This window comes from Odocoileus virginianus, chromosome 10 (genome assembly GCF_023699985.2).
Source record: "Odocoileus virginianus isolate 20LAN1187 ecotype Illinois chromosome 10, Ovbor_1.2, whole genome shotgun sequence".
NCBI classification, from domain to species: domain Eukaryota; kingdom Metazoa; phylum Chordata; class Mammalia; order Artiodactyla; family Cervidae; genus Odocoileus; species Odocoileus virginianus.
The window spans coordinates 56,299,536-56,313,922 of record NC_069683.1 but is presented as its reverse complement, the minus strand read 5'-3'; positions in this window follow the sequence as shown (position 1 = coordinate 56,313,922).

The following is a 14,387-nucleotide window of genomic DNA, read 5'->3' as shown; positions in this document are numbered from 1 at the left end:
CTGAAAACAATATTTACCTCACAAAGACCTTCAGGCATTCAGGCAGGCATTCAGGCAGATTAAATTAGAACAGGAATGAGTACCTGTCTCTTCTCTATTTATTTAGTTGGCAGAACATGCTTTATTTTATATGGATCACATAGCCATCACTGAAAATGTGATCGATTTTCAAAGTGTCACAACTTGTGGGAGAAATCTGGCTTCTTAAAGGACATAGTATAGTCTACAGGGGCACAGAAAGAGGGGAGAGGCAGAGAATGAACATTTCCTGAGCACCTCTATGAATCCCATACAACTCTTCACTTTGAATTCCCAGTTATCTCAATTCTGAACCCTTTTTGGAAGTTATTATCATTCCCATTTTGTAGATGAACAAATTTAAGGTTGAGTTTCTGAGGGTTTAAAAAAATAAACCTGTGTTTGCACAGTTGCTTAAGTGACAGTGACATATTTCAGACCCAGGTTTATCAGACCCCAAAGCCTATGCCTCTTCTAAAGCCTTCTGTTATTTCTGAAGGTCAGACAGAATGAATGTCACAGTGTCATGTTAAATCAAAAAGAAGGCAAAGAGATCAAGTAAGAGAGATAGTAGACTTGACATTTAGACATTGAAAAACCTACAGAGTTGTCACATATCTTCCTATCTTGATATCAGCAGATATCTCTGGAAGATGCTAACTTCAAAACAGGAGGAGATTATAATCAAGTTACAGCACCTTTGTAGGCAGCTACTCAGTGGGACTGAAACTCAGCAAAATCAAGGTGCAGGTGGTCATTGCCTTGAGTGTTGAGTGGGACTGCTACTTCAAGATGGGCAGAGCATTGTTGGCTGTAGTGAGAATCCAGTGCCCAGGAGATTCAGCCTAGACCAGGCTTGCTCCATACCTCCTCCATGCGACTGGCCCACTCCTAACTTTCCCTAATTTTATTCTACAAGCTTCTGATTTTTTTTTTTTAATTTTATCTTTGACAAAGATTTTATTTTATTTTATTTTATTTTTAATTTTTATTAGTTGGAGGCTAATTACTGGAACAGACTTGTGGACTCTGGGAGAAGGAGAGGGTGGGATGTTTCAGGAGAACAGCATTGAAACATGTATATTATCTAGGGTGAAACAGATCACCAGCTCAGGTTGGGTACATGAGACAAGTGCTCGGGCCTGGTGCACTGGGAAGACCCAGAGGGATCGGGTGGAGAGGGAGGTGGGAGGGGGGACCTGGATGGGGAATACATGTGGATCCATGGCTGATTCATGTCAATGTATGACAAAAACTACTGTAATGATGTAAAGCTTCTGATTTTGAGTCTGCCTCAGCTCTGGCTTTAGTGATTTATAGCCCCTGAGTCTACCAACAGAGATTTGTTGCTTTTGCAGGGAGTGGTGATGGGATAGGTTTGTCTCTTACTTTCTAATTTAGAGAATCAGGACTGAACTCATGGTAACCAGTTCTTTAGTGACCTCCAACATGTAGCTCCTCCTCTCATAAGTTGTTCTCCTTGAAGCCCATTTGGGTTCTGACCCTCTGCAAACCCTTTTTTTTTTTCAGGCACTCAGGATCATGCTGTACTTTACAGGACTCTGTATGAGAGAACCACTAAGAGAACCACAGGAGAACCACTAAGTCGCAGCCCTCTAGGGTTGAACATCTCACTGAAACTTCCCTTCTCCATGTCCCCTTCCTTTAGGCCCTACAATACTACTGGTTATAGTTAAAAATTGTAAATCATGGAATTTAAACTTTGACCTTAGAAATTAATACAGGTCAATCTCAAACCTCTGCCAATCCAACTATTTCCCCATTCAACAATAATTATTTGAAAGCTAGGTCTTCTGTTGAATCAAACTTGGCCTCTCTCTGGTCCCAATTCTGCCTTCTGAGATTATGCAGCCCACAGGAAGGTAATGTTAAGGAATGCTTAAAAGAACTGGTGCCCTGAATGAGATTGTTAAGAGTGGTTTCTTGTAGGAGGAAGTATAGCATGAGAGCAAGATCTAGGCAAGCCTCAGCCAGGAGTCACCTTTGAATTCCCTGGGATCCCTTTTCTTCTGTTGGGTGATATTTGGAGTCTCTGTTCTTCACATGAAATGAGCCAGAAATAGGCAGGTCTCCAGCTCCAGGCTGCAAATCCTCTGAGTACAGCTTCCATTGCCAAATCTTTAGAGAGGATGGACTGCATAAGAAGAAAATCTCACACTTCAGAATGGTCCCACTCAAGCTCTCAAACAGAGGTAAAGCCCTGGCTGGAAGAGAAAGGTAGAAGTGAATTCTTTGTGAGTTTTGTTTTTAGCAACTGGATTTCAAATAAGCAGATGTAAATTATATAAGGCTTTGTAGAATGTTTGATGCATTTTATCAATGCAGAAACAAATAATAGGGACACTGTGCATTAAATAAAACTGACTACAACTCCTCATCTGTTGGGTGCTGGATCATTGAAAACACAATGCCCATAGGCTCGGCAAGGTCTTCCCTGGTAACTCAGACAAAAAGAATCTGCCTGCAATGTGGGAGACCTGGGTTCAATCCCCAGGTTGGGAAGATCCCCCTGAGGAGGGCATGGCAACCCACTCCAGTATTCTTTCCTAGAGGGTCCCCAGGGATAGAGCAGCATGTTCAGACAGGACTGAGTGATGAACGACAACATAGGTCAACAAAGATCAAGTTAACCCTTTGGGTACTAGTGACGAAATGTTACAGGTATAGCAGATATACTTTTTCTGATACCTAAATCTCCTGGCTCTTGGGACTTAAGCCTGCTTTTTCTACTAACTCAAGTGGATACATCCTCCACTGGCCAGGAACCTGGGATTAGGGGTTCTATTACTTGCAGTAATAGAAAGAGCAGGCTTTGTAGACAGGCAGACTTGAGTTTGAATCCTAACTTTATCACTTGTTAGTTGTGTGCCCTTGGTAAAATTATTTAACCTCTTATTTTCTTCCATTTGGAAAAGATAATTGCAAAAACGGAGATAATTCTCGAGCCAATAGAAGTGTTGCCAGGGATAAAATGGCATCATGTTTGCAAATACTGTATATTATAGTAGTTGTTCAGTGATTTTTTTTGTCCCCTTTCCCTTTATTGCCTATATTTTTCTTACCTTCAGCTCTTTCTCTAGAGCTCTTCCTCTAGCGTGTGCAATAAGGACATATCAGAAAGTGCTTTAGAAAAGATACTTCCACCCCCTGCTTTTTGGGAACTCTGCTTCTGCCTCATGCTATTGCTTCCTCTTTCCACGATTTTGATCTTCATCATCAAAATGAACCAGAGGACATGGAAGAAGCAAAACTCAAATCCATCTGCTCAGTTCTTTGTATGCATAAATTTTGGAAGGAAGCTAAAAGCTATTAATGGAAATGAGTATGTTTGCGGCTTTTATTTATGATGCATCTATTCCAGACAGCACAGAAGAGGAATCAAACATGATGCTTTCCTTCCAGGGCCCTGCTGTCCAATGAAGGAATTGTACATGTTGGTGAGTAATTTTAGGAACATGATAAATGTTATAAATGAGGTGTGCCAAGTCATCAGGTCATTAGAATCCACAGACTCTGCTTCTTTCTGTCTCTCTCTCCCTGTCTCTCTTTATTGTAGATTCAGAGGATTCCTGTATTGTCACTGTTTAAACGATAACTTACTATGCGTCTGGGAAGGACATCAGCCTTAAGTTCTCTTCAAGTTTTTTTTTTTTTCTCTCTCATAGAATTTTTTTTCCCATTTATTTTTATTAGTTGGAGGCTAATTACTTTACAATATTGTAGTGGTTTTTGCCATACAATGGCATGAATCAGCCATGGATTTACATGTATTCCCTATCCTGATCCCCCCTCCCGCCTCCCTCTCCACCCGATCCCTCTGGGTCTTCCCAGTGCACCAGCCCCGAGCACTTGTCTTATGCATCCAACCTGGGGTGGTGATGTTTCACCATTGATAATATACATGTTTTGATGTCAAGATTTGCTAAGAGTGATTTACAATATGGTTGAGAACTTAATGGCAATGTGCTATTGTTAAAAATGAATGACAGATGTGGAGATAATTTTGAATTATGTTAACGTTCTGAGGAATAAATAATATCTGGTTTAAATAATGGATTACAATGTATTAAGTTTCAGTGCCCTGGTGGAAAACTCAAATCTTAAGAGCAAGAACTGTTCTTGTGAGATCTGATACCATTATAATCCCAAGAGTTCTCTTTTTTTCTTTTCATTAAAGAAGGAGAAACATAACTTTCTTTGGATTATCTAATCAAATTCCTAAGAATAAAAGTATTGCACTTGAAATATCTTTATAAATCAACATAACAATGATAAAACGTATCCTGTGATGCAAAAATCATATAAATTATGACTTCTTTTTAGAATATCTGTCTTTTTTTGATATTTGGTTTCTTGATGTTAATAATGATCATGAACTTATTTGAAAGAAAATATGCCTGTGTTTCTAATAATATGAATCAAATAGCCCCCTATTTTCTTTAACCCATCAAACTTGAGTGTGCAGTGGCCACCTCTCTTTTTCCTGTGGCAATCTTCTGACCTTTTAACACTGATGTCAGGTGAAGATTGATTTTATGTCACCTGTCTTGACATCTTGCCTTCATGATATCAAATAATCCATGAGGTCTGTGTATATTCCTTAAGTGCTTTGGATGTTCAAATCATCTAACTCCCTTTTCTGTGATATAAAATCATTAAAAAATATAGGGGGAGGTTTGGAAAAAGGAAGGGTAGGCTGGATTAGAATCCCACTGTACACGGAGATTTATGAGAATTTCCATTTGACAAGTGCCTTCTGTGTTCTGGGAAGTTTCTAGATATGTTTTAAAAATTAACCATATACTATAAAGTAAGAGTTTGTTCTCCTCAAGTTACAAGGGTAGAAACTGAGGCTCACAGAGATTAAAAGATTCATAAAAGTTTTCAGTATTAGTGGTGGCTAGATGGGGGTCTGGGCCTCCCAGGTGGTTCAGTGGGTAAAGAATCTGTGTGCAGTGCAGGAGACCTGGCTTTGATTCCTGGGTCAGGAAATCCCCTGCAGGAGGGCATTGCAACCCATTCTAGTATTCTTGCTGGGGAATCTCATGGACAGAGAAGCCTGGTGGGCTACAGTCTAAAGGGTTGCAAAGAGTCAAACATGACTGAAATGACCAAGCCTGCACTCTATACTTAAGTTTATCTGGTTTCAAATCTGCTACTGAAGTTGGACATGAGTTTGAGCAAATTATAAGAAAGTGAAGGACAGGGAAGCCTGGCATGCTGCAGTTCATAGAGTCTCAAAAAGTTGGACATGACTTAGTGACTGAACAATAAAAACTGAAGTTGGTCTGAATCAGCAAGGTAGGGGCTTATCATCAAGCTGGTTTTAGAAAAGGCAGAGGAGCCAGAGATCAAATTGCCAACATCTGCTGGATCATCAAAAAAGCAAGAGAGTTCCAGAAAAACATCTATTTCTGCTTTATTGACTATGCCAAAGCCTTTGACTGTGTGGATCACAATAAATTGTGGAAAATTCTGAAAGAGATGGGAATACCAGACCACCTGACCTGCCTCTTGAGAAACCTGTATGCGGGTCAGGAAGCAACGGGTAAAACTGGACATGGAACAACAGACTGGTTCAAAATAGGAAAAAGAGTACGTCAAGGCTGTATAGTGTCACTCTGCTTATTTAACTTATATACAAAATACATCATGAGAAATGCTGGGCTGGAGAAAACACAAGCTGGAATCAAGATTGCCAGGAAAAATATCAATAACCTCAGATATGCAGATGACACCACCCTTATGGCAGAAAGTGAAGAACTTTCTTGATGAAAGTGAAAGAGTAGCATGAAAAAGTTGACTTAAAGGTTAACATTCAGAAAACTAAGATCATGGCATCTGGTCCCTTCACTTCATGGCAAATAGATGGGGAAGCAGTGGCTGATTTTATTTTGGGGGGCTCCAAAATCACTGCAGATGGTGAATGCAGCCACAAAATTAGAAGACGCTTACTCCTTGGAAGGAAGGTTATGACCAACCTAGATAGCATATTAAAAAGCAGAGACATTACTTTGCCAACAAAGGTCCATCTAGTCAAGGCTATGATTTTTCCAGTAGTCAGGTATGGATGTGAGAATTGGACTATAAAGAAAGCTGAGCACTGAAGAATTGATGCTTTTGAACTGTGGTGTTGGAGAAGACTCTTTGTTTTTTTTGTTTTGTTTTGTTTTGTTTTCATTTATTTTTATTAGTTGGAGGCTAATTACTTTACAATATTGTAGTGGGTTTTGTCATACATTGACATGAAGCAGTCATGGATTTACATGTATTCCCCATCCCGACCCACCCCCGCCCCCACCTCCCTCTCTACCCGCTCCCTCTGGGTCTTCCCAGTGCACCAGGCCCGAGCACTTGTATCATGCATTCAACCTGGGCTGGTGATCTGTTTCACTATAGATAATATACATGTTTCAATGCTGTTCTCTCTAAACATCCCACCCTCGCCTTCTCCCACAGAGTCCAAAAGTTTGTTCTATACATCTGTGTTTAGAAAGATGGTAATGATAACCCTATATGCAAAACAGAAAAAGAGACATGGAGAGTCCCTTGAACTGCAAGGAAATCCAACCAGTCCATGCTAAGGGAGATCGGTAGTGAGTGTTCATAGGAAGGACTGACGCTGAAGCTGAAACTCCAATACTTTGGCCACCTGATGTGAAGAGCCAACTCATTTGAAAAGACCCTGATGCTGGGAAAGATTGAGGGCTGGAGGAGAAGGGGACGACAGAGGAGGAGATGGTTGGATGGCATCACCGACTCGATGGACATGGGTTTGGGTGGACTCTGGGTGTTGGTGATGGACAGGGAGGTCTGGCGTGCTGCGTTCTGTCGTTCATAGGGTCGCAAAGAGTCAGACATGACTGAGCGACTGAACTGAACTGGATTGAACTGAGGGGCTCATCGGTATGATCCAGCTCATGATGTTTGTTTTGTTTTGTTTGGTCAGCACGAAGCTATGCTCTCTCTGGTTAGCGCTTTTTGTTTTCTTATATCCTGATGTACACACACACACACAAACACACACACACACACTATGTATATATAAATACACATTTATATATAACTCATATATTTATTTTCTATCTCTGGTTGCTGGAAACGTTTAGAATTTGTGATCTCTCTCCCTGGTATGATGAATGATTGTGGGTTTTGGTGCAAGACAAGGGGGGTATTTTAGTGTAGGCCTAACCAATTACTAACAATATATGTGCTTTGGGCAAGACTTTAGCCCAATTCCATCACACAACTGGAAATAGCCAAACCTAAGTTGCAGCGCTGCTGTAAAGATGAAAACAAAACACATGTAATGTGCCTGGTATTTGGTAAATATTAGTGCCCTCCATGATCCCTTCTCACCCTCATCAGCATCTTTTGTGAAATCACTGAAAATTCTCCACTGTTAGCTCTAATACTGATTGTTCTGAGAAAAGTGTTGGTTGAGGCTATAATATCAACTGCTAGAGTAAGGGAATATTTGACTAGAATTCTTCCTGCCTCCATGTCTTCTGAGGGGTAGAGTTAGAAGATACCAAGTATGAAAGAGAATGTGAGAATAACCTTCATATTAACATGTCATAATTTATAATAGAAATATTCAGTATCCCATTCACGATCCTTGGTCCCTTACCATACCAAAGATGTAAAAAAGGGTCAAAATAAGGAGAGGTGGGAAGATAGGTGAAGAGATTTCCTAGGAGTTGGCTATTGCTGTGTTTATTTATTTATTTATTTTTTCATTTATTTTATTAGTTGGAGGCTAATTACTTCACAACATTGCAGTGGATTTTGTCATACATTGACATGAATCAGCCATGGATTTACATGTATTCCCCATCCTGATCGCCCCTCCCACCTCCCTCTCCACCTGATTCCTCTGGGTCTTCCCAGTGCACCAGGCCCGAGCACTTGTCTCATGCATCCAACCTGGGCTGGTGATCTGTTACTATATATGGAATTTAGAAAGATGCTATTGTTAACCCTATATGCAAAATAGAAAAAGAGACACAGATGTACAGAACAGACTACTGCTGTGTTTAATGTCTTTACTTCTTTCCCTTACTTCAACCCAATGGGGATGGTGGTCTGCATGGTCCTTTGGAGAGCTAGATGTATATGTTACTACAGAAGTTGGTGGGCTCTGTTTCCTTGGGTCTGATTTTCAGGCAGGACATCTAGAAGACAAATCTGACAGACTGCTTTGGTGATAGAAGTAGAGTAGGTTGCTCAGGTCTCATTAATCTGTGTTCCTCGATCTCATCTGGAGAAGGTACATGAAGGATTCTGATGGAGTGGACTGGGCCACACAGAGGAACTTAAAGCAGATCCTTCCAGTGCTTCACATATGTCACTCAGACCCTTCCATTTCAGCGTGCTCCCAGTAACTCCAGCCCTAAAGACTTCTCTAGAACTGTAGGGGGCCACTTTGCCTGGGGTGAAGTAGACCAGAAGTGTCAGGGAATTAATTCCTCCTTGGAGCAGTCTTAGAACAAGTTTGACTTTAAGTGTGAGTATAAGGTGTATCTGTAAACCTATGAATACCACAGTTCTCTTGTTTCTAAGCTGGGATATCCCTAAGGCATGTGTTTGGCACTCTTTGCCTTGTTCCCTGTGGACATAAATGTAATTCTAATGGCAGCTGGTTTAAGTTGTGCTCTTCACTGGTTGTCTCCTCCTCCCTCCTTACCCTGCTGATATTTCTCTGCAACTCCCAAATAAGCTACTTGCATTCAAATCCTCACCTAAGGGTCTACTTTTGGAGGAATTAAAACTAAGACAGTGAACACCAAAGAAGGTCCAAGGAAAAACACCCTTACAATAGGATTCTGGAACTCGCCAACCAAGTCACAAAAAGGGACCTATTACTGGTGGTGATAAGAGAGGTGATGATAATCCTTGGCTTGCTGAGCATCACAATTGTAAGTATTCTCATTTATGGTGAATTGGAATGTAGTTTAAGTTTATACAGTATCTCAGCATTTTTTAGATACAGTGGCAATGGTAATTATGAGGACTGTGGAATTGGTTACTGCTAATTGTTAAGGGGAAAGAAATGACAGGCTCAATTCAACAACCACCAAATTATTTTCAGTATGAATCTCAGAAGACTTCAAATACAGCATTTGAAGAGACCATATATCCTATAGCCAGAGGGCAGGTCTAGCTAAAAATTGGGTGCAGACCTCAGTGGAAAAGGTAGAATTGCAAAGACAATTCTCAGTCATGACAAGCCTTTTATGTTAAAATTGGGACCTTGATAGGAAAGGACTATGGCTCTGACATCTGAGATGGGGATATTTGTGGAAGATAAACTTGAAAACATTGAATCTGTAGATTCTCTTGAACATCTGGGCCTATAGAAATGGTTCACTCCTCATTCTTATAGGATTATAAATTTTCTCATTGCAGACAAATCATAAGAGATGTCATAAGACATCTCTTCATGAGATGATACTTATCTTCTTCAAAGTTTACCTCTATCTCACTCATAGATTTTAGGATAATAACTAGGATAGAAACTCAGCTCGAACTCTTGGAAAAGTAATTTCCCTGCTCCAGAAAAAAAGGAATTAGTTCAAAAGAGCTATAAGACTTGGAAAATATGTCCTGACAGAATCAGGAAAACATATTTGAAAGTGGACTTTGAGGGTTCCACCCAGCAGGGAGGACTATAAGATTGAAAACAAAGGAGTTCAAAATGAGGGGATTCCCCCCTCTTCCCCATGACATCAGTTTTAATGTACTGGGAAGGACTCCTGTAGTCCATGCTAACTTGCTGCTGGTATAGTTATTTGAAGCTTGGAAAATGATGGCCTGCATCAAGTTAAATGCAATCGCTCTATAAATACTCAGCTCCTTTGCTCTTCAGATGGGAGATTTCTTAGATCAGTGTTGAATACTCATTCCTCAAGTTTTCTCAGCAAAACCCTGAATAGATTCCTGAGGTGGGGAGGGGTGAAGAAATGTCACTGATGGCAACTGAGCTAAGGTTTGAATGTCAGCATGTCAGGGAGGAGGTTCTCCATCTTGAGTCAACCTGGAGACCTATCAGGACCCAAGAGTGTAAAGGTATCTTGGGACAGAATCAGTCAGGGTAAAGTTTTCCTATCCTGTTACCATTTTTTCTCCTCTTTGCTTTGACTCCAGAGATAAAAGAAACTGTTTAGCAATCTAGGGATGAGGAGGGAGGAAAACAGAGAGAAAGACAAGCCAAATATACAGAAATCAAGTCAAATACTATTTCTTATGGCTCTAGGCTTTCATTTTAAAATAAGTACCTGAACTGGGAACTTCCACATGTACAAACTGGGTTTAGAAAAGACAGAGGAACCAAGATCAAATTGCCAACATTTGTTGGATCATAGAGAAAGCAAGGGAATTCCAGAAAAACATTTACTTCTGCTTCATTGACTACACTAAAGCCTTTGACTGGGTGTATCATGACAAACTGTGGACAATTCTTGAAGAGATGGGAGTACTAGATCACCCTATCTTTCTCCTGAGAAACCTGATTCAGGTCAAGAAACACCAGCTAGAACCAGACATGGAACAACTGACTGGTTCCAAATTGAGAAAGGGATATGTCAAGGTTGTATATAGTCATCCTACTTATTTAACTTATATGCAGAGTACATCATGCAAAATGTCAAGCTGCATGAGTCACAAACTGGAATCAAGATTTCTAGGAGAAATATCAACAACTTCAGACAGGCAAATGATATCATTTCACTCTAATGGCAGAAAGTGAAGAGGAACTTAAGAGCTTCTTAATGAGAGTGAAAGAGAAGAGTGAAAAAGCTGGCTTAAATCTCAGTTTGAAAATAAACAAACAAAAACAAAACAAAGCAAAACTAAGATCATGGCATTTGGTCCCATCACTTCATGGCAAATTGATGGGGAAAAAGTGGGAACATGACAAGTTTTATTTCCTTGGACTCCAAAATCACTGTGGAAAGTGACAACAGCCATGAAATCAAAAGACACTTGCTCCTTGGAAGAAAAGCTATGACAAACCTAGACAATGTATTAAAAAGCTGACACATTACTTTGCCAACAAAAGTCCTTATAGTCAAAGCTATGTTTTTTCCAGTAATCATGTATAGATGTAAGAGTTGGACCATCAAGAAGGTTAAGCACTGAAGAAATGATGAGTTTGAATTGTGGTGCTGAAGCAGACTTTTGAGAGTCCCTTGAACAGCAAGGTGATCCAACCAGTCAATCCTAAAGGAAATCAACCCTGGATATTCTTTGGAAGGGCTGATGCTGAAGCTGAAGCTGAAGCTGAAGCTCCAATACTTTGGCCACCTGATACAAAGAGCTGACCCATTGGAGAAGACTCTGGTGCTGAGAAAGTTTGAGGGCACGAGGAGAAGGAGTGACAGAGGATGAGATGGCTAGATAGCACCACCGACTCAATGACATGAATTTGAGCAAACTCTGGGAGATAATGAAGGACGGGGAAACCAGGAGCGCTGTAGTCCATGGGGTCACAGAGCGGACACGACTACTTAGCGACTGAACAACAACAGCGACAAGGTTTTCATTTTAAAATAAATCCAAGCTGTGAGGAAAGAGAAAATATACAATTAATCAGTTTTTAAATTTTTATATCTTAGACTAGATATTCTAATTACTGAATTGACATTATGTTCTGATTTAAAAGGATGTAGGAGTGTCTTTTAACTAAAAGTGATCCAAAACATCATGATTTTTCATTTAGTGGCATAAAAGATATTTCCGGACAATATCTAAGTTCCAATGAAACAAATAAACATACAAACATATTCACTTGATTATATCAAGTGTGCCTCTTCAACATGCTCCTTCTGCTACTTCATTATTGCTTTTGTTTGCTCCCAATATCTTCTGTTATAGTAATAAAAATATACCTGACAGCAACCGATTAAGATTAAGAAAATTAAGATTAAGATTAAGAAAATTAACTTAGAGTACATGAAGAAATCTAAGATATCTCATATGTTTCTTTTCTAGTCAGTCATACTTCAGGGTTGGTAACTCCCAGGCTCCTTTAAAGCCATGTTCACACTGCTTCCTTTGTTTGCTTTTCAAGCATAAAATGATATATAAACAATGAAAAAAAGTATAAGAGACGAAAGTTTGAAACCCATGAAGCCATTTGGCTTTCTTTCTTGATTCTCAAAACAAATACAATAATCTTTGCTTCATAAGGAAGAAAGAAACAGGAGGAGTTGAGATGGCCACCCACAATGTGGAATAAGTCATTTACTATCATGTGTTCCATTGGAATCTTCCAGAGCATTGAACATCATGTGCCCACCAACAGATCTGTGACCCGAGCCAAGTGTTTCTCTCTTGCTGTGAGTTTTTTTGTGTGTTACAGAAAACAAAATGTAAAGCTTTACTCAAATCCTGCAAGATTACTTCCCCTTTCTTTGCATGAACCTTCATTTACCATGAAAGGTAACAATTTTGTTGGCACTATTTATTCTCTTCCAAACACTCTTGATTGATCCTTGGGACCTAATGTTTTTTAAATTTGTTGCAGACTGATTTACTAGAGAATTCCTCACTCTACATCAGATTCTCTCTTGGCCAAATTCAATAACTCAGAAAACAGTAATCGGAATGGTCATAAAATATGGGTGGGGCTCAAGATGCCCACCTCTTTCTTTGAATTATTGTCTCTGTAACTGTACAGAGAGAGGTTATATGTGTAGGTCAGAGGTTCTCAACCACAGTGATTTCACACCCTCACCTCCACGACATTTAGTAATGTATAGAGATAAGTTTGACTGTCACAACTGGGGAGGGGTACTGAGAGTATCTAGTGGAAGGAGACTTGGAACATTGCTAAACATATGTGTTAGCCTCCTATTGTTGGGTAACACAGCAGCTTTAAACAGCACTCATGTATTGTCTCACAGCTCCATAGGCCAGAAATCTGGGAGAATTGGGAGGGGTGATCAAGCAGGTTCTCTATCTAGAGTCTCACAGGGCTGAAATCAAGGTGTTGACCAAGCCGGGGTCTTACATGGAATCTCTGTGGAAGAATCCTTTTCTAAGATCATTCAAGTTGTTGGTGGAATTCAGCTCCTTGCTGTTGTAAGACTGATGTCCTCATTTCCCTGCTGGATGTCAGACATTGTTAGAGCCTAACAGGCATCCGTATTAGTTAACTTATGTCCCCTGCCATCCATAGTAAATGCCATAATAGCATGTTGTTGTGAATTTGTGCTTTGAATTTCTGTTTTCCTCTTCTGTCACCAGCTAGAGAAAACTCTTTTTAAAAGCATTTATTTAACCAGATCAGGCCGATGTGAATAATCTTTATATTTTAAGGTCAACTCTACGGGAATTAATTAACCTCCAAAAAATCACTTCATAGTATTTAGATTAGTTTTTGATTGAACGAGAGGGAGGCTTCACCAAGGGGGACCATCCTTAGAATTCTGCTTACCCCAGTATCTACAATGCCTAAGACAACAAGAATTACCTGGCTCCAAATGCTAATATTGCCAAGCTCAAGAAACTCTGGTTTAGGCATATCTTTTTGTGCATGGTGGAAATATTTTATTTATCTTTCTTGTGAAAGACAGATTCACAGCCTACAGTGCTTGAAAGAAGCATATGTCAGTGGGTTTCTGATCATGATCCAAAACACTCATTTTGTCAGAGCTGTTGATCACAAAGATCTTAAGGGTTGCTTGATATTTGCTGGTCCTAACCCATCAACTTCGTAGCTTCACATCCATCAGTCTACTTAGTTTACATTCTATTTTTTGACACGCATGGTATTTCATTTAAAATTGTTAGAAAAAAGAGGAGCATTAAACATTCTTTATTTTCGGCTAAATTACAAAAATGTGGACATACGTGTAATTAGAATACAGGTTGCCATTACAGTAGCTCTTTTTTTTTTTTTTGGTCACTGATGTACTGAGCACCTAGCACAGTTTGAGGCACATGTTAGGCACACAGTGACTATTCATTAGATAAATGAATTTCCCAGTCAAGGATAATGTAGCAATAGGAATCTGGACTTTCTGTACAAATACTCAGATTTAAATGGGTCTGAGACTTGAATGGAGAATGTTCTACTATGACATATAAAAGGATGAAGCATATACTTATGCAGCTTGAGATCAGAAATGCCCTGATGGGTATATAAAGATGTGTAAACTAGCAACATTTCTTAAAGTTAGAGAAGCCACCTGATTTAAATTCCTACTCTAGGAAGAAATCTCCTATATGACACCCCTGATGCATCTAGTTTCTGTTTCAGTCCTGGACTGCATCATGGGTCTCCCCCATGACAGTGGTAAACTGTGACATGACAGTGGGTAAACAATCCACCTCAATTCAGGAGA